This window comes from Athalia rosae, chromosome 4 (assembly GCF_917208135.1).
Source record: "Athalia rosae chromosome 4, iyAthRosa1.1, whole genome shotgun sequence".
Lineage (NCBI taxonomy): Eukaryota > Metazoa > Arthropoda > Insecta > Hymenoptera > Athaliidae > Athalia > Athalia rosae.
Genome location: NC_064029.1, coordinates 15,659,096 through 15,680,321, shown reverse-complemented (window position 1 = coordinate 15,680,321; position 21,226 = coordinate 15,659,096). Strand labels below are relative to the sequence as shown.

At 36.9% G+C, this 21,226-nt stretch overlaps 1 protein-coding gene and 1 long non-coding RNA gene across 4 annotated transcripts in view; one reads left to right on the top strand and one right to left on the bottom strand.

The window, feature by feature from the left end:
* Nucleotides 1-21,226, top strand: part of LOC105690037 — a 50,816-nt gene that overhangs the window by 13,863 nt on the left and 15,727 nt on the right. The window contains exons 1-2 of one of the 2 annotated variants that reach the window (XR_007278206.1): nt 12,996-13,120; nt 13,593-13,748. This is a non-coding gene — a long non-coding RNA (uncharacterized LOC105690037). Of the gene's footprint in view, nt 1-12,995; nt 13,121-13,592; nt 13,749-21,226 lie in introns of those variants that run through there. The other variant, XR_007278205.1, reaches the window with a different exon arrangement.
* Nucleotides 1-21,226, bottom strand: part of LOC105690036 (neo-calmodulin-like) — an 82,553-nt gene that overhangs the window by 50,839 nt on the left and 10,488 nt on the right. Inside the window, exon 1 of one of the 2 annotated variants that reach the window (XM_012407516.3) lies at nt 7,048-7,123. The exons of the other annotated variant lie outside the window; for it this stretch is intronic. The gene's annotated coding sequence lies outside the window, so the exon portion shown is untranslated. Of the gene's footprint in view, nt 1-7,047; nt 7,124-21,226 lie in introns of those variants that run through there. 2 annotated transcript variants of the gene reach the window in all.

Genomic DNA, 21,226 nt, shown 5'->3' with positions numbered 1-21,226 from the left:
GAAGGAGAGAAGAAGTGCAAAAAAAAAAAAGATCGTCGTTCGACGCCCGAGTTGAAAATCTCTTGAGATTAATAACGTAGAAGTAAAGAGAGGATCAAGTGTTTTGACAAATTGGTGAATAACGGTACTTGACATCAAACCGAAAGTACATCGTCGTACAGCGGCCCTGTGACCTATAGAGTGAGAAATTAGGTTTCTTATTAGCTAATTTTCTGCCGTCTCATTCCCAGCCAAAGCTGTATCCCCCCGGAATTTTAATGGTGATTGATCGTAGTTAAAACCTTGTACAAAATATCGCCGTGCGATACGTGTACGTTAAAAAACGAGGCGATATTTTTCCGATTTATTTATTGCCTGGCAAAAAAACGTTTCCAGATTCAGCACTCGCTTTTCGAAATTAACACTCCACGCAACTACTATTCAACGAAGCGGAAAACCTGCGAGCGAACTATTTTCACCCATACCTATACTATAACATCTCACCGCATGCTTTTTTGCTCTTTTATCGATAATTACCTGCAGAAAATTTTCACTGAAAATTACCGATTGTGCAACAGTGTATACAGTGCGCAAGGATTCGTTGGAAATCGTGGCCTGAATTTTTCGTGAAAAATTTTACACAGTTTTTCAATTCTTATCATTTTTCTAAAAATCGACGACGAATCCTCGCGTACACTTATGCGATCGCGTATACGCGAATTTAAATACCCGGTGAAATGATCGTTTTGGAAAGACGTTTCAATTTGATATTCGATACACATAATCAATCGATTCTCACGTCGTTGATTACGTTTTATGGTGTACAAATAATTTTCGCTCGTATGTGAAATTTAGAATTCATTTCGCGTTTGGATACAGTTGGAGTGTATAATATGATGGAAAATAATTTGCGTACCTGCACGCGAGTAACGGAATTATCGGTGTCGCGGTGATTTGCGGAAAGGACGCGGTGTGTATATATATAGTACGTTAGTGCATATGTGATACCGTGGCCGTTTGCCAAGAACTGTTTCTGTTAATCCGAAATGTCCACTTTTTTCAACGACCACACCAGATTATATCTACGCCGGTATACCGGAATCCAATTTATCTCTGTCAGATCTCGCGATTGGTTACCATATAAGATTCGATTTCAATGAGTTGATATTTTTTTTATTGACGATCATCGAACTTTGATGTCGGATACATTCGCGTCGATACCATTGGATAACCCCGTTGATCGTTCGTTACAAACTCGACGATTTTTTTTTTTTGAACCAAAAAATATTCTTGCCGCAAATATGGGCGCGCCACAGTCTCGCGTCCCAGTTACTCTGTCCATCTAATGCCGATGGCTGGCTCGTCTCTGTTTCCTCTGCACTCAAAGCCCCTGATAATGCCAATCGTCAAACCGAGAGTCCACCCCGTACAGAAATTCCTCCATTTCCAATGATATATTATGCGCATTCTAATGACGCCACTCCGCTAAGCTCGTAAGCAAAATCATCCCTTTAATTAACGATCGCGCCATTCGTCGATAAATTTTATTAATTATTCTCCACGGAAAGTAACGATCCCAGCTGATTACAATAGACGATATTCAGTTGCAAAAAAAAATCAAAATACAGGGGAGTAAAGTTTCAGGAGTATTTTATTTCGTTGTCGGAAAGTTGTTTTCCATCGTAAAACGTTGTGCACCTCACATACGTTCGTGTAATGTAGGTTGCATGAAGTGATGGAATTATGCCGGTCGTCGTTCGGTCGAGTTCAACCCGCAGTGACGAACACTGACAAGAACTACCGGATTGTTCTACGTTATCGTCTGAATAACTCAAACTGTTTGGGTAACTCCCGAGCTATTCGTGTGTTTCAACCCTCGGGGTCTCTCGGAAGGACATACAAAAGCCTTTGAGATCCGACACCCCCTGCAAATATCGGAACGTAAACCCGATAGACAAAATCAAGGGTGCCGCGTGTGCGGTCGTAACGAGAAAAATTCGAAAAATTCTCTTCCGTTCGGAGGCGTGAAAAAAATTTGGCAATACACGTATCGACACATAGGTATATCTGTTCGGCCGAGTGTAATAAACGGTTGTAACACACGCGTTCCGTTTATTTGATTCTTTTTTTTTTTTTTTTTTTTGGGAGAGGGGGATTTTTTTCGTCGTAAAAATTATACGATTCGTGCATCGCGAAAGACGTGAAGTGGAATTTTATGAACGTTGAAACGCGTTTCGTATAATGCGGTTAGTGGGTTATAGTACGTGAGATCAGTCTGATGTATTTGAGATTTTCTCCACGCGAATTATTCGCACTCTATATAGTATGTGGTGAACATTCGACAACTCGGAAAAAGAAGGAAATAAAGATGAAAATATCATACGGGTCCGTATCACGAACGGGGGTTGCAGGGTACGTACGTACGTACGTGCAACGGTAATAAAATGCCTTCAGAAACTTGCCAAGATCCATATATCTAGTGATAGGGTTATACGATATATGCGACATTTATTTTGTCAGAACGTACGGCACATCATATTTTCTGTGTACATGGAAAAATCAGGCGATTCGAAATCTTAAATGATGTTGAGACGAAAAAGGAAAAAACGAAATTTCGCTTCCTCGAACGAATTATTTCATCCCCAATTATACGTTGTTCGATGACAATTCGAATCGCGAATCCATATAGTTCACCCCGGAATTCGAAAAAAAAAAAAAAAAAAAAAAACAGGAGAAAGAAACAATTCCAAACAGCTACCCTGCCCTAATTGGTTGTTAGGCAGTGAAGTCAAAAAAAAAATAAAAGAATATAACACGCTTTATTTCTCTCCTGGTAGTGCACCCGATGAAAAAGTATATGAAAAGAAAAGTGAGGAAAAAAATTGCGTCGGGAGTTTGTTTCGGGTGTTGGTTCGTTACATTTGGCTGAAAAAAAGAAAAAAATGGGAAATTGAAACAGTGGGATTTAGAATGTTTGTTTTTCATTCAGATAATGATAAAAAAAAAAAAAAAAGAATACGCATATAATACGGGTACATCTCTCTTAGGGGAAACAGATAGTACAAGTTATTATGTATACGTATACATCGCTAGCAATTAGTGAAATGAATTTTTGGATTCTGATAGCAAAAATGACGCAAAAAAAAAAAAAATAAGAAACAGGAAAAAAAAAAAGTAACAACGAAAAGCGGAAGCTCGAAAGTAACCTTGGCTTCCGAGGGTTGTAACGTCAACTGCGGGCTGTATATGCCGCGAACGGTTCACCTAATTTTTTTTTACCTTCGCGTATACTACGTACGAATACGTATATGTATTTATTGATGTATACAACAAACACACTCCGGACTATAGAAACGTAGAGAGCAACCGTTGTCACGCACATCCAAAAACACGAGACACGCACAAGAGCTGTCTACTTTATTAAACGGAACTCATTAACTATCGTAGCGAGTGTTTGTTGTTTCATTCTTTACTCTCCCTCTTTTTTCACTTTCTCTTTCTAGTTATATTTTCTCTTCAATGCTCGTGTGTGCTGGTGCAGGTGCCTTTGTTTTATGCATGTACCTACTTATGTACGTCTATACGTACCCGAGCACATAAAAATTAAGAAAATTACTAAACGAGGAAAAGACTTTGTTAGAAGTACACTTTATTTTTTCCAACACGCGATAGAAACTAACCGGTTTCCTACCTCGCCTACCCTCCAACTAAGTTTGTAAAGTTAATGGTATAATAATATAACGTGTTTGTGATAACGACACCAACACCCATGTGTTGATTTATGACCAATAATTTGACGGTAAAGGAAATGAATAGAAAAAAAACAAAAAAAAAACAAAAAAAACTAAACAAGAAATTGGATAAATTTACTCGATTTAAAGTTAATTTTCGATTTTTACAAAGTTTTAAATTACGAGGACGTAACATGTCGTGCGAGACTATACACGGGCATGTATCGCACGAGGGGATGAACAGAAACCCATTTTGGATAACCCCCTAACGCGTTATCTGGGATAGGTCAGCCTCCAACTTCCTAATCCACTTTTAACACCGTACGTGGTTTTACTAGAGAATAATCGAATCGCGAACGCATATGTTTAACTATGTATAATATCCTCTAACACCGTAATGGCCGAAATGATAGTTCGTAAATTTTCTACCTACTAAAATTCATTTGATAGAGCGCAATCGGGTACGTACGCCCTGATGAATTCTATGAAAAATCTTTGACGTAAAAATTTCAGTCCTTCCCAAAATTGTTTCTCAGAGTTTCGATCTCATGAGATTAACAGATTCATCGACGAAGTAACAAGTAATGTGGCGTGTGAATTTGTCAAATTTTTTTCCGAAAATTTTCGATATCAGTCATAACGAATGCCCGCGGTTTCCGGATAGACACACAAGATTCAATTAATCATTTCCGTCGTCCATATCGAAATTTCAGGCTGGTTTTGTTGTTAGGTATGCAATGTTACAGTATAGGATGGAATTATATCGATATATATATATACCTCATTGTTCAGGATATATCCTGGATATATATATACATAGCTGGTACCTACAGGTACATTTACGATGTACAGCATACGAATACGTAGGTACATATACATCCATACACAGCTACCGCTGCAATTCGGTTTACATATACTATATACGTATATATAACTATGTACACATATATTCATGTATACATAGATACCTCGGTTTATCAATACAAATTGCACCTGGTTGCTCGCCGCGGTGAGTTCAGTCAATGGACTAGAGTCGAGTCAGTTCTACCCAGATTTGTACAGCTATTACATATATATATCTATGATATATCCGTATAAAGTAACGGGCATCCACGTATCGTGTCTGGAAATCCGAAAAATTTTCTCAAGTTTTTATCACTCCCTCAATTTTTTCTGTTAATTTTTTTTTGTTCGCTACCCCATAAAAAATGGAGGAAGAATCCGACGGCGAACGGTCAACTCATTTTACGACAAATCGAATGATCGCGCGAGAATACTTTTTTTCTTCTTCTTTTCGACTCCGTAGATTCGAAACACAGTCTCGCACCGATATATATGATATCTCGTATTGAGTGATTCGCGGTAGGTATACGTGAATTTAATAAAGTCTTCCGAAATTTTTATGATTTCATACGAGTACGTGATGGGGTATCTATGCGTAGATATGTGTATCACATATTTACGTGGATACACAAACCGTATCACGCGATACTTATAAATCAATGACAGAGTGTAACGTGTATAGGTATGTCAAAACCATTTACGACAGAATATGTACGGTGCAATTTATCAAAGTGCAAAGTAGCTCGAATGGAGACATGCAAAACGTGATTTTTTTTACGATACGGATAAGGTGATTCAGAAGCACCGCAAAAAAGTTCCGATACGACGAGGGGAAAATAAAAATAAAATAGAACACACCGAAACTATCGCTCAATTTGACCGGATAATAACCAGCGCAACGATATATCCAAGGTATAACGAACCTCTTCAATATTTATCCCCGACGATTAATCAAACGTTTAATTTTCTCAATTATTTAGTCGATAGCCAATATCGCTGCACGTCTCATCTGACGTATTTGAATTTTTTTTTAACGAAGTAAGTCACCGCATGCAGACGAGTCTGGTGTGGATTAGGAAACCCTACAAGTAAATTGTGTGAGCTTCTTCTTCTTTTCTCTCTCTCTCTCTCTTTTATTCATTTATTACACACGTATGCGATACCATTCGAACTCAATGATCGTGGCTGCGTGGAAACACTATCATATCTAGACAAGACATACATATACGTCTGGGCATTTGGTTTTTCTTTGTATTTCTTTTTTATCTTTCAGTTTTTCAATTTACAACATTTTTTTCATTTCTTTTTCTTTAATTTCGAATCTAGGTCATTCCTTTCGTTATTTTTTTGTTCATCCTACAAAAAGAGATACGTGTACCCGTTGCATTGATAAAAAAGAAATGAAAAAATGAATAGAGCAAAAAAAACAAATAAATTTTTTTTTTTTACATGTATTCAATAACCGAGTACGTTGGTACGTACAAAGTTTGTTTGTTCATACGACATGCATGTGCCACGACATTCCGATATAATGACCCCCCATTAATTATTCACACGTTATCAAGCGTAAAACAATATAATGTATAGATCGCATGTGAGAAAGTTGCATATTTTCTTCTTTTTTTATTCTTTCATTTCAATTTCTATTTCTTACCACGAGTTGGGGGGGGGAAAAAGTGAACTTTAGTCATTGAATTTATGATAATTAATTGCTCCTCGAAGGTATTTTTTTCATAGCTAGGTAAAATTAATTTTGACAGAAGTAAAAAGAAGTCATACAGAATCAATCAATCGCATATGTGTAACAAACGATTGCAAGTATTTCGTAAAAGGGTTAAAAAATTTTATGATCGATCGCCACCCCGTGGTTCGAACGAAGTGTCGTTTTGATTTTAATTGCATACTTATACTACAGTTGTCACTTTTTTTTTTTTTAGAGAATATTTGATTGAATCGTTGACAATTTATTTATTATTTTTGAACTTTTGGTGTTTTTTTTTTTTCTGGGTCGTTTTGTTCTCACCATAAAAATAATAATTGATGAATGATATCATCCATCATCACTTTGATGAAATCAGATTCTTTTTGTATACGTGTACTCGTTTCGCTTCGAATTAATTTGAGTATACACACAATCACCGTACATAAATTTTAGTCATTCGATTACACACAACCTATTTTCAAAATTTCATTTTCATTTCATCCTTCCCCCCCCAATCTTATTTCGGAATGAAGTGGCACGATCGAAGCACGATGTACGTGTAATAAAATGTATGTATAGTTTTTTTTTTTTTTTTTTTTTTTCATTGCTAAACGTGTACATAACATGTGATCTTATGTGATGCGTGTGTGTTTCGATCAATTTTAATTTTGGGTAATATTCCTTTTTTGACGTAGTTTTTTTTCTTTTCCTTTACGTTGTTCGTTTATTATGAGTTATTGTTTATCGGGTGTTTCGAAGAAATGACTAAAATGACTTATGTGGCTGACTTACGTGTCTGGCAGAGGGCAGATGGGCCACGACTGACACCCCTTCGATAACCACGCGCCCCTCTCGACAGCGCCCCCAATTTATACGCCACTGCGCAAGACCGTTCAAACCCCCTCGGTACCGACACATTATATACCGTACAGTCAGTTACACTCGCTCCTTTTTTTTTCTCTTCATCTATTTTTCTTTATTTTCCTTTTCTTTATTTTTTCTTTCATTCCTCCATACGTCTCCCTTTCCTCGTTTTTTTCTTCTCCTCTCAGGTCACAGGGGATGTAAAGTTGAAGAGAAAAATCATAGTAATTATACAATCCCTCTGAATGTAAGAAAGGGATTCCAACACCCCGGGAATTTTTCAGTACATTTATGATAATTGATTAAACGTAGGTTGCAGTCTAGAAAACGATCATTTTTCGTCAAATATACCATCGTAGCAATCACCAGATGTAACCCTGAGAAAAAAAAAAAATCAACGTTCAGAAGTTTTAAACCCTGTTTGACTGAAAAGCTCTCCGGATTACACCCTCGTTATTTTTAGCCCCTCGGTAATCGCTCTATTTTCTATTTATTTCATCACGATTTCCAAAAAGCAAGCTTGAATCACGTCGTTCGCTATCACAGCTTATGTTAATCTTCGATGTACCAATGGAAAATTAATTCAAATCTCTACGCGGCTTTCGTAACGTGCTGCGGTCTCTCATGTACGGAAAACGTATGAATGAACGAGCGAGCTTCAATGAATTTGATCCGCTAAGGGCTACGGACCTTGTACATATATACGTACGTACGTACGTACGTACACATGGTTATTTTATTCTTTTCACTTTTGTTTGAATCGGTCAGCTTGTAGACGGACAAAAAATTGCTTCGGGGTGCTTGCGTAAGCCCTGTATACATAAGGTTCGCGTATGTAATGTACATATGTGTTTTACATGCCAAACAGTTCTGGCGCGTGATTTCGTTCATAAAAAAAATCACGTTCACATTCACACCTTTTCACGGTCGTGTGATAACCCTGCTACTATTGGCATGCGGTCGACCCTGTAAACGATTATGAGCTAAATTACGGTTTTTCAATATCTATAGTACCGATTTTCTCACAGGACTCGACGGAACACGTGAGTTTTGATGAATTCTTTTAACTATCCTTATTCTTCGATACTGTTGCTGCGCGAATCGTTGCGAATATTTTCTTTTTTTGAAATTTGATGAGCGATCTTCGTTGATCTTTGGGGGTAGTGAAAATTTCCTTCCCTTCGAAATTTATATTCGCGATAACTGAGTGCAATTTTTACTAGAAGAAAAAAATTAGAAACAAAAAAGAAAACTGTGAGGTTTATTTGCCCTCGTTAAAATTTTATTTCGTCCAAGGGACGGAAGTGGACGTGGAAAATTCGCGTTTCGATCTTTACGTGCGAGCGAAATAATTATTCTCTCATTTCTCAAAAACGTTTTCTTCAATTTTCTTGGACAATAACTTCTGGACTTCTGTAGGCACGCATCGTTAATTTGGAACAAAAGGTGGCTTTGCATTGTACGTATATACACAGATATATATGTATTTGATTATATTCCCGTCTCTCGAAATGGATAAACCCATTTCGAAAATTTCTATTAGATATCCAAGAACAAAACGCGATTAGGGTATACGACGAAAATGCGAGTAATTTATTATGCAGTTTTCTGTGACAGACTGTTCATCTGTTAGCGCGATCAAAAGGCGTAAAGAGAAAAACGTGAGAAGCTCTTCATCCTCTATCAAGTTTCCCGAAAACAATTACTTTGTTTTCTATGTTCTACCGTACACATATATAAAACGGGGCTTTTGAGGGGTTCGAAATTCAACCCTGGCAGACGATATACAATTCTAAACAGACGAAACGTTCCACCTTAAAAGACGTCCACTCATATATCGCATTGCCACTTCGTTGACTAGGTTTTACAAAACGAACCAAAGATTTTCTCCGTTTCTTCATCGAATGTTAAAGTTTTCCAAACACGTCCTCCTCGTATTATAGTCCAGATATCGCGAAGGGTTACTTAGAGCTGAAAAAACTCGTAAATCTTTATAATAGTCGAGCACCATTCGTCGATCGATGTACCCACGTGAGATCAGGTAATGCAATTTTTCGAAATAATGGACAAAAAAAAAGTTGGATATTTTTTGTTCGTCGAATTGGTGGAGAAGTAATTATCAGGTTGTCTCGATGTATCAAAGTGTGTTTCCGAACAACAAATGATACAAAATATAGATACTCGAAGAATAAAAAAGCAAAGCAAAGTGAATTAAGAGAAAGAAGGAATAAATAACTTGCACAAACGTAAGATATTTTTTTTTTGTATGAAAATAGAAAATACAAATTTTATTTCACAACGCTTAACGTATATACATATATTACATACATATAAGTAAGTTGAAAGAAAATTAGTTCACTAGTTTTTCAAGAATTTTCGTTTTTAAGTACTCAAACCGAGGGCGGTGAGAGGAAGAGTTTGTTCTGGGATGTGCTGATCTATTGCGTAAGATCATCTATATTTTCTCATTTTGGTTCTCTACGCCTCTAATGTCCTGTTGTTAAAATGATGTGGCACCTAAAAGGGTATAGAAGGAGCTTTTTTGACTTGTTCACGTAATATGTCACACATCTCGTGATGATCCTTTTTGCTGAGCTTTTTTAAGTATTTTGTTTTCTTTCCGTCCTTATCGAAACAAAGATTATGCAATCTTTCAAAAATAGGATAAATATTAATTCCTACTCCGTATAGTATACTAGTTAGATCTTTCGGCGTAAAAAGTTTTTCCACAGCTAAGAAGTGATTTAGATAATTTTCTTTATTAAAACAAACTTTGTGAAAGTTTTTTAAAACATGATCGGCATTTTTTCCAGCCATGGATAGTATTTTAGATAAATCACTGGGCATGAAACCCGCATTATGGAAATCACCTAAGAGTCGAGTTTTGTTTCCATCCTCATCGAAACAAATATCGTGAAAATCTCTGAAGGCAGAAAAAATATTATCTCCCGCACCGTGCAACATTTTAGTTAAACTACTTAGCTTAAAACCTTCTTCCTCATTCAAGAAATGATTTAAATACTTCTTTGTTTCTCCTACGAAACAAAAATCATGAAGCTTTTCTAGATTATCGGGCGCTCCGCTCAACATGCTGCATAGATTACCTGGCGTAAAACCTGCCTTATAGAAATCATCTAAAAGTTTTGTCATTTCTCTTTTCTCATTAAAACAAATACTATGTAATCTTCTTAAAACGGAAGAAGCGCAAAGTCCCGTTCCACATAATGCAGAGGATAAGTTACTCGGTGTGAATCCTACTTTATAAAAGTCATCTAAAAGTTCTGTTATTTTTCCTTTGTCATTAAAACAAATATCGTGCAATTTTTGAAAAGCATCTTTAGCTTTGGCTCCTGATTTACTCAAAATACTAGATAAATTATACATCGTAAAACTTTTTTTCACACCTTTGTTCTTAACGAAATGCTTCAAATATCGTGTTTTTTTTCCTTTTTCATCAAACCAAGAATTATACAAGTCTTTGAAAGCCTTGGGAACATTGGCTCCTGCCCCATGCAAAATACTGGATATTCTACCTAGATTTATCCCTTCTTTTTCTAGAGTTTCTAAATATTCCGTTTTACTTCCGTCTTCATCGAACCAAAAACCATATAAATCTTCGAAAGCTTTCGTAGCATTAGTTCCTGCTCCGCTCAAAATACCGGATATATCAGCTATACCTATCTCATTTTCTTCTAGAGTTTTTAAATATTTCGTTTTATTTCCGCTCGTATCAAACCAAAGATTACACAAGTCTTTAAAGGCTTTTGTAGCATTAGCTCCTGCTCTACTTAAAATACTAGATATATTAGACAGATTTACGCCGTTTTCTTCTAAAGTTTTTAAATATTGTGTCTTATTTCCTTTCGTATCAAACCAAAAGTCATGTAAATCTTTGAAAGCTTTCGTAGCATTGGCTCCTGCTCCGTGTAAAATGCTGGATATATTGGATAAATTTACTCCATTTTCTTCTAGAGTTTTTAAATATTGTGTTTTATTCCCGCTCGTATCAAACCAAAGACTGTACAAGTCTTTAAAAGCTTTTGCAGCATTGGCTCCTGCTCCGTGTAAAATACTTGATATATTGGATAGATTTACTCCATTTTTTTCGAGAGTTTTCAAATATTTCGTCTTATTTCCTCTTGCATCGAACCACAGGTCATACAAGTCTTTGAAAGCGTTCGTAGCATTAGCTCCCGCTCCACTTAGAATGCTAGATATATTAGATAAATTTACTCCATTTTCTTCCAGAGTTGTTAAATATTGCGTTTTATTTCCTTTCGCATCGAACCACAGATCGTATAAGTTTTTAAAGGCTTTTGTAGCATTAGCTCCTGCTCTGCTTAGAATACTGGATATATTAGATAAATTTACTCCGTTTTCTTCCAGAGTTTTCAAATATTGCGTCTTATTTCCTTCCGCGTCAAACCACAGGTCGTACAAGTCTTTGAAAGCGTTTGTAGCATTAGCTCCTGCTCTGCTTAAAATGCTGGATATGTTAGACAGATTTACTCCATTTTCTTCTAGAGTTGTTAAATATTGCGTTTTATTTCCTTTCGCATCGAACCACAGATCGTATAAGTTTTTAAAAGCTTTCGCAGCGTTGGTTCCCGCTCCACTCAAGATACTAGATATCCTAGATAGATTGACACCATTTTTTTCTAGAGTTTCCAAATATTGCGTTTTATTTCCTTTCGAGTCGAACCACAGGTCATACAAGTCTTTAAAAGATCGCGTAGCATTTGATCCTACTCCGTTCAAAATACTAGACATATTAGATAGATTGACTCCGTTTTCTTCTAGTGTTTTCAAATATCGCGTTTTATTTCCTTTCGCGTCGAACCACAAGTCGTACAAGTCTTTGAAAGCTCGCGTAGCATTAGCTCCTGCTTTACTCAAAATACTCGACATATTTGATAGTTTTAGTCCATTTTCTTCTAGAGTTTTCAAGTAATGTGTTTTATTTCCCTCTTCATCGAACCAAAGATCATATAAGTCTTCGAATGCCTCAGAGGCATCAGCCCCTGCTTTGCCTAGAATACTGGACACATTCGTTGAATTTACCCCTTCCCTTTTCAGAACTTCTAGACATTCTTTACCTTTTCCTTCAATTAAAAAATCTAAGAACTTATTAAATCTAGGCGTTCCTTCTCTACCAACAACACTTTTAGCAAATCTCAATTCCTCATTGTTATCGGTGCTTTGATCCGTACGCAGCCTCTTCGGGGCTATATTATCTTCATCTATAACGGAGCGTTTCCGTTTACTATAGCTAGGAACAGCTTTAGGATTTTCCTTAGCTGAACTCCTTGAAGAGCTACTTGCGGCGATCTCGTTTTTCATGATTGGAATAGATTTGTTCGTGGTCAGATCACAGCGCAAGGAATATCTCTCGTCACCGTGATGCCAGTCTGTTTTGTAGTTTTTTTTTTAGAGATATGGCGGCGACGATTCTTTTTCTCCTTCCACCGTAATTCTCTCCCTCTACCGGCACTTCGAAAGTGGCCGAAAATTTCTTCAGAGATTTGCGCGAAACGTTCACATAATTGTCCTAAGTTAACTATGATTTTACGACGAATATAACATCACTCCGGTGCTTTTTTATTCGATAGACTAAATGATCGCGTAGGCAAACTGTATAAAAATTCCAAGTAATTCGGATGAAAACACCAGACTCGCAATCAGCTGTTCTGTGATTCATGGATGCGCAGATCGAATACTGCGCAGTTAGGTATGTTGACATCATAGACTCATAGAGACAGAATGCTACGGAGCAAGGTTGTGCTGTCCTCGCCGCTCCGCTAGCCTAGAGATATGCCGAGCAAAGGGGAAGCCGCCATGCGCGCTTGGTACTTTCCCTATGACTACTACCCCTTGCTCGCCATCGTGCCCCCTCCAGCCTTGAGGAAATATTTATCGCAAATTATCAGAAACATTTTTTCTTCCTCACCAGACCTCATACAAATTATTGTAACAGTCTGTAACGTACGTAGTTCTGCAAGAGGTGACTAACTTACTTCTATTCAATTTTCACGTAACGATGGAAAATCGGCCTCGAGAAAAGCCGATAAGATTATGAAGATTATAAAAATTGACGATTGATTGATTGATTGATTGATGATTTTTATTTAGATCGTTGACATCGTTTGAAAGCCAAAACCAAAACCAAGATAAAAAGTATCGAAAATTTTATGTACAGTTACGAAGTAAAATTGGAAGATACGTTTAAACCGATTACTACAGAGTTTCGAGATATCGCGAATGAAAGTGCAACAGGTCGCGGACGATGATATTACGCTACTGCGTTGCATTTACAATCAGTTTTATTTCTCATTTATAGATTTATTCATTCATTCATTTCTTAGGTCCCAAAATAATTTTTAATATCATGTTTTCAATCCCGAGACACACAGATCTGTGAACTTTTAGTTGATGACTATCATCTCTTTATAATTTTCTTTTTTTCTTGTTTTCAGAATTTTTATACATTGCGTCCATCAGGTGGATGCGAAGTCGTTTTTTTCACGATATCAGAAGATCGCAGGGTGTACCGCAAAACAGTGGTAATCGGTGAGAAGAATTTTTCCCGCTGCCAAGAATTCGAGCTAGCGAATCATCGTCTGCATCTGCAGGTAAAAAACCATCCATTTCTTTGAAATTCTTTTTCTCATCGTGCTGGACCGATCGGAAACAGAAAATGATGTCATTTCGTTACTGACGCATATTCTTTCCATTAGTATAATTTTACAATTTTTTCAATGGATGGCGTTCACAGCAGGTGCGCAAAACCGTGAAGTTTTATATTTTTCATACCAAAAAGTTGGTTGAAAAAAACGCAGAAAACATAAGACCTGAAAACGTAGAGAAAAATTTTCGCTGACACCGGAGGGGTAAAAAAAAAAAAAAAAAATTATACGAACGCGAGTTTTACAACCACAATAAATCGTACTCGTGTAGGGTGGCTTATAAAAATTGCGAGCAAAAAAAAACTCGTTCCAAAGTGTGAATACAACAAAACTCATACGATGTACAAAAAACTGAAGCTTCTTGAAGATTAACAAAAAATCTTCCTAATCCTTAAAAACTAGATGAAAATTTCACTCCGCGAATTTCTAGTAGGAGAAGATGAAATAAAAAAATAATTAATTTTGCGTTTAGCTAATTTATTCGCGTTCAACAAAAGGGTTGGTTTTTATCGGAGGGTGTCACCCTATTCGTGTAACTTATGGTACGAACAGCTCTTCTCATTTGAAAATCCAAAAAAAAAAAAAAAAAGTTCATCAGCATGTAAAATCAGGTGGACGTTTGTTTTATCAAATGCAAAATACGTATAGGTAGGTTGTATGTTCGCCTAATGGTCCCAACGTGAATTCGCGCGTTTCATGGTGTTGTAAACTCCACGTTACAAATATATACAGGTACCGTGTATACTTGGGATACGCGCGTATATACCGTTATAATAAAACCAAATTCTGTCACATACATAACTTCAAGTACCTACGGCTCAGTTCCCTGAAACTCGACAGTTTAATTTCTCAACACTCCGCACATAATAACGTTGAATTTCTACAGCTAAAGTTGACTCAAGTCAGCGCGAAATGTATGTGCTGTATAATTATTCAATTCGCAACGACCCGGAGATCAAATTTACGCGAAAGATTTCCGAATGATCGCGGAGGAAATTCTCAAAAAATTTCTGCAGGTATTGATATTCGGCTTTTCCAAATTTTATTTCATCGCACCCCTTTCGGTCTTGATTTTTATTCTCTGCTCACATCAATCCGCAATTGGATTTTTATTGTTTTTTCCCTGCACTCTTATTTTCCGCTTCCTTCGACAAGAATTTGCCAACGCCAGCTGCAGGGTGTGCTAAATTTTCTTGCAGCGGGTTGAATTAGGGGAACATTGTCGTCGTTTCCGTGAGATTTGCGCGTGTTTGCGTCACGGTTTCAGAGTTTGAACTCGTTCGTCCCTTCTACCTCCACTACTTTGCTTGAATCTTCTTTCATTCTGACGTACTTTATACGCACCCGAGGGGAATGGCCTCCCGGTTAAGGCAGCTGAGTTATTTTAATAATCAGCCGGATAACGTGGGTATCTCGCTCGAGTTGTCAGTCTTACCGTGAAATCGAAATAGGGCTGCGCTGGCTTGATTGACGTTGAAGTTGATTAACCCCCGTAAACTTTTTCGCTCGGAAGTATATCATTCATACTCGGCGAACAATTTCAATGGTGAATTTTATAGATAAATTCAAAGATTATACTTCCTATAAAAGAACCGAAAAAATATTTGAAATAATTGAAAAAATTCAACGCCGAATTCTAAATTATATCGTTTGTCATTATTGTCATCGTCATTATTATCATCATACCGCGGTAGAGGTTGCTACCAGGGTGTATATCTTATACATGGAACGTTATTATATACATAAATATGCATTACGGGTGGCACGATGCGTGTCCTTCCAAAATGTAAGCAGCTTAAAAGGTGATAGGCGACCTATAGTCTCGAGCAGTTAACTAAAATTATAGGTAATTGGTGTGTTTCCCTCACTCGTGGAGCTTCTCCTGACGGCGATGAGAGGAAATCTTTGAATTTCCGTCTAACGTGAAATCAGTTGCACTTTTTGTCGAGAGAAAGAATATGATTTATGTGCCAAGTATACGTAGAATCATCCCCAATTCCGCACGTGGGAATTTTTTTCGTTCGTTATTGTCTCGTTCGACCAATCTCGCGGATGAATTTCATCGAGATTTCACGAGCGTATGGATTAAGATTTCATGTACGAGCGATTGAAGATGGTCATTTTTATTTTTCCTCCATTTTCGCTGCATCGTTAAAAATGATAAATTTATAACTGGTACGTGGCGATAAAAATATAACTACGTAAATATGGCGTGGGGGTGTACAGGGGGGTAAAAAGGGGGCGATGAAATCTTGGCTTTCGGCGTAGAATATCGTTTGGTTTCGCCAATATTCTTTTAGACTTGTACAGTCATATCTCACTATAAATATGTCGGATGACCATATCGAGAGTGGAGATAAAATTCGTATATATCCTATTTGAGTCGCATTTTGGCCCGCGTTGAGAATTTTCAAACCCACGTCACTTGTAATATCACCTCGTACAAGTAATTTTAAAACGGCGGTAAAATTTCTTTTTTTTTTACCTGATCTTCTTTTCGATGAGCTATAACTGAAATGAAAATGATATTCGTGCTCTGAATCGAATTAGCGATCTAAAACTAAAATCGATAAAAATTGTTGTCCGATTTATTTATTGCAGCATCTCAGAGAAAATTCGATTACTCCCCGAGGAAAAATGTCTCCGATCTTTAGGTGGGGTCTTTTCCTTTTTTTTTTTTTTTTGTCAAATGACTTTTTGAAAAGAAAAAAATGGAGAGAAAAAAAAATTGACGTACTCGATCCACGGTGATATTCTTCTGACCTCTGAACCGGTCTATTCTGTTGTTGAACTATAACGTATTTGCTTGCCAGACTCCTTTTGACGAAAGTCTATAGTACTTCGCACGGATAATATATTATGTGGAAGTTCTATTTCCTACAGAAATGTGTCTCCCGACTATCAATCTTACTCACACTTGTACGTCGAAACTCAGGTCGGCATAAGAATGCGATGGTACTTCCTAAGGAAGCTAAACTTACATTAGAAAATCGCTACCCATAACTATTCGTATACATTCGTACACTCGTCGATGAAAAATTCAAGGAAATCGAGAGCGTGGATATTGGTAACCACGAAAATTAACTCGTGAGAATATTTCGAAAAGCTCGATTTAGCTTTACTCAAAAACTAAAGGGTGAAAACTTTCGTGTTTCGAGATATCGCATCGCGTGTTTTTCAAGGGGTGAAAGTGCGATACAAGTAGAGAGAGAGAGTATTCCGGGTAGAAAAAAGGTAACCAAACAAAAAAAAAGTTAAGGAAAAGAAAAAAAGAGCGCTGGTGTGCAGGATATGCGAAGGATAAAGAAAGTTTTTCACACTCCTGGAGAAAGCGATCGCGGTTCGGTGATTGAGTATTCTACGTTGCCAGTCGGCGCGAACGGTCAGGCAGCTTTTTTCAGTTTCAGTTTTTTTTTCTTGCTTTTTCTTCGTCGACTTAAAGAAGTGCTCGTACAACATACCGGGATATTTTGTACATGGAAACACATAGGGTGAAAAACGGGATGAAAAAACACAAAGCTTTAACGGTAGGGTACGAAACTGCGTTGAAGAATGAAGCATGATGTACGTACGCGTACACAGGGAAACAAAAGGGCCAAAGCCATGCGCGTAAGAGCTTTTCTTTATTTCATTTTATGTGTATATTTTATTTTTCCTTCCGTTTCGCCCCTCGCAGACTTACGTCACGTCAGCGTGTTCTCGTAATTTACAATTCGTTTAGCCGAGTTTCAATGGTGGAATAAAGCGGAAGGATAAAATTTAGTTTCTCGTGAAAATGCAGGGTGAATATATCGCGTTGGAAAATTCGCAATACGGATAAAGCTTCTTTATTGGAAAAAAATTTCAATGTTCATACACCGAAGAGCGGATAACGAAAAATAAATTTACCTCAACGGTGCATAATGAGGAGAGTTCGTGACACCAAATTTGCTTTATTTAGTGCTAGTGCGTAATCTTTGTTCACCCATCACAACGTGGTTGACAAAAAGCTGATGCTTGGATGAGTTTCTCCTTTTTTTTTTGATGAAAGTATCTGTCACGAAAAAAGCTCATGAAGTAATTGGTTGTCGGATAAACAAGTATCTACAAAACGAGAGCTTTCACCCGTTCGGATATGCAGTGGTAGACGGTAGAGCGAATTTCTAAGTATGACGAGAGATCGGATGGCGGTAAAAAAAGCTCTCTCCTTTTTTTACCCGAGGTTGGTACATTGTGCTTTTCACGGTCTGTAGAGCGGAAAGCTTCTTACCCGCAGATACCTCGGTGCTTTATCGTAACGTCGGTAGGAAAGCGTACTTCCACTTTTCCCTACCTATACCGAAGTTCCAGAAGCTTCGCGAGCTTGCGCTCTATTTTTCTATAAATCGATAGATTGAATATTTTGGGAAAAAAACTTACCGACGATGGCGTGCACGACACTGATATTACGGACGAGGAGGACTTACCTGTAAAAAAAAAGGAGGAAAAATATGTAAATGTTGCTGACAAATAAATTCAACTTGTGCCAATGTCTCCACCGAAAAAGGGTATGCTTTTAGAATTTATCGGAACTATTTGGAAAATTTGCAAAGTAAACTCATGATATTTATCTATCGTCCTGTGATCATATTTTCGGTCTATCGACGGAGAGTAAAAATTGATGCTTGAAATTCCGGGATATAAGTTTGAAATTTTTCACGTCGGGCACGCCCCTACGTAAAAGCTGCGGAAGAGAAAAAGACGGGGAATTCTTTTATTTATTTATTTAGTTTATTTTTCACGGTTTGAATATTTATCGGAATCTATATGCCGCGCATCACATGAATAATATTCATTCAAATATTGCGCACAGCGTTTATATCGAGTCTCGTACATTTTACAGCGGCGTATAATATTTATATATATTTGCATTAGGTATCTATTCAATGTATGTACATACGTTAAAAATGCAATTTATACATTCTACACATTATGCAAGCTCATGCGAATCTGTTTGCCAACTTGGAAGAGAAAAAAAAATCCACAGGAATTTTTCAATCTTATCGAGAACGCGGTGAAAATCTCGTTGGAAAATTTTAGATATCCGAACTGTTGGTTCTGAAAAATTCAAAAAAGGAAAAGCTCGGGACATATTCACTATTTGATTCATATTGATACGATGCATTTTGAAAATAGAAAACGAAGACTCATTTTTAAATCTCGTCGTCACGTTCTACTCTGGAGGTATTTACTCAACTTCCGTCGACCTTGCTCTCGACGCGGACGTAAGATATAATGTTGAGGTATACATAGGTATACGAACCTGTAAACCCAGCCGATCTCAGGGTAAACTATATAATATCCATACCGCGAGAGCTTTGCACGTGAGCCGAACATGAATGTCCCCTTCATAGCTATTACATAGAACCTTTGTTAGCTATATCCACTCAAGTTCATGTAGTACATACAAATTATTCTAGACAAGCAAAATGCAGCCCCCGCTGTTCTCGTGCTTATAATATAATGTGTATGGGGAGACCGAGGGCTGAATAATCCGATTTTCCTTTACCGTAATACGATACTTTGTTCTCCGCAAGAGTTCGGAAATTGGAATATTGGAATCTATACAAATCAAGAGATTGAAATTTTCCCAATCTATAGTTTTCCATCTACACCACTCGCGAGTTTCTTAAAAAATGTAGAATAAAACGGGAAACGAAGGAACGTACGTCTTCCGCTCACATGACAAAATCATCTAATGGATGAGTAAAATTTGATTATCGGATAATTAGATACTGTAATTAGGTCGCATTATTCTCCACTGTTTATCGTCAGGGGTGTCGTAAAAAAAAAAAAAAAAGGTACGGAAGAATAATGAGTTTAGTAACCATTCTAAAAAACGCGTACAAGGATAACAAAAAGGATAAAAAGAATAAAAATTAGCAACATAAAAAAGGAGCGGTTGTGTACGAGTGATCGCGAAACGTCACGGGTCAGATCTCGGGAGAATTCCAGTACACGTAGTTATTGGTTGTATTTTTATTTATTGCGACCTCATTTTATACCGTGTAATTTCGATCCCGAGGTACATTACCCACACGACGTTGGTAGGTGTAACTGCAGATGTAATTTTCAATTATTCAAATTCTTTACTCATGGAAAAAAAGCGAGTCGAATCCGTTGGAATGAAATCTTCTCATCGAAAGAGTTGAAAGTAATATTTCTTCTTTTGAGGGTTGAAATATGAGCCCTTGAATGTATCCTATATTTAACGTACAGTATAGCCTTCCATTTGTTCATTCGTTTAATTTTTATTGTTTTTTGTTATGTTTTCTTCTTCAAGAATTACGTTTATCAATCTCCATCAGCTTTCATACGTGCTCATAATTAGAAAACGCGTATCCTTTTTCCATAAAAGAGATTGCACCGAAATTATTGAAAACGTATTTCAGATGATGGCTACTTTATATCCTGCTTTCTTCTTTTTTTTTTTTTTTCGAAATTTTATCTCACAAAATGAACTCCCTAATATATCTATACCGCCACCCTAACATCCGTATCAATAAAGTTAGTCGATAGGAAAATGTTACTTTCCCTCGTCTCGGGACGGGAGAAAAAAAAAAAGGTCTTCCGCCACATATTTCAACGGTTCGATACAGCCTCGTGATAAACTTCAACCATTTCTTTTATTTTTCATTTGCTTCTCTCAATTCCTTACAGGTTTCATTTTTTTGTATTGAATTTCTTTTAAAAAAATTCCTCAGCTGTACCGTATGAAGTTTTCAGATTATTATACGGGAGTAAAAGATTGATGATACGTGAAAACTGGTATAATATTTTACGCAACAGATAGATCATCGACTGGGTTATTGATCCCTCCCACCTGCGATATTGAAGCTTCCATTTTTTCTTGCGCGATCGTAGAAATTTATCGGATGCAAAATCAAAGGTCGAGATTAGTTGGACTAGTTTACTGTACACGAAAAGAAAAATTTCAATTCCTAAACCAAATTTGATTTTCCCCTTCCGATAATTTTTGCTTCGCCATATTTTCCTTTGCATCTCTCGATTCAAAAATCGACGCGATAAATTTTCAACAAATTTACTTCCGCTCGATGAAATTAGAACAAATGCCCCCCGCTTGTCGACATTTTATTTCTTATTTTCTGTTCCGTTCTCTCTTTTTCTCATGATTTTTTATTCTTTTTTTTAGAAAAGGTTTTGCACGTAATGAAAATAAATGGTAAAAGTGGATATTTTTCTTGAGCCTAAGAACTTTTACTGGGACGGTGGTTAAAAACTGAAATAAATGTACCTACTTATATATACTATCATTATATATATATCCTCCAGAGTTACAAGAGCTTGGAAGCTTCAGGGGTGTAATAAATAATTCAAGTTCTAAGACACACGGAATTCTCGTTTTTTCCTTTCTCTTTTACTTCTTCTCATTTTTCGTATCATTT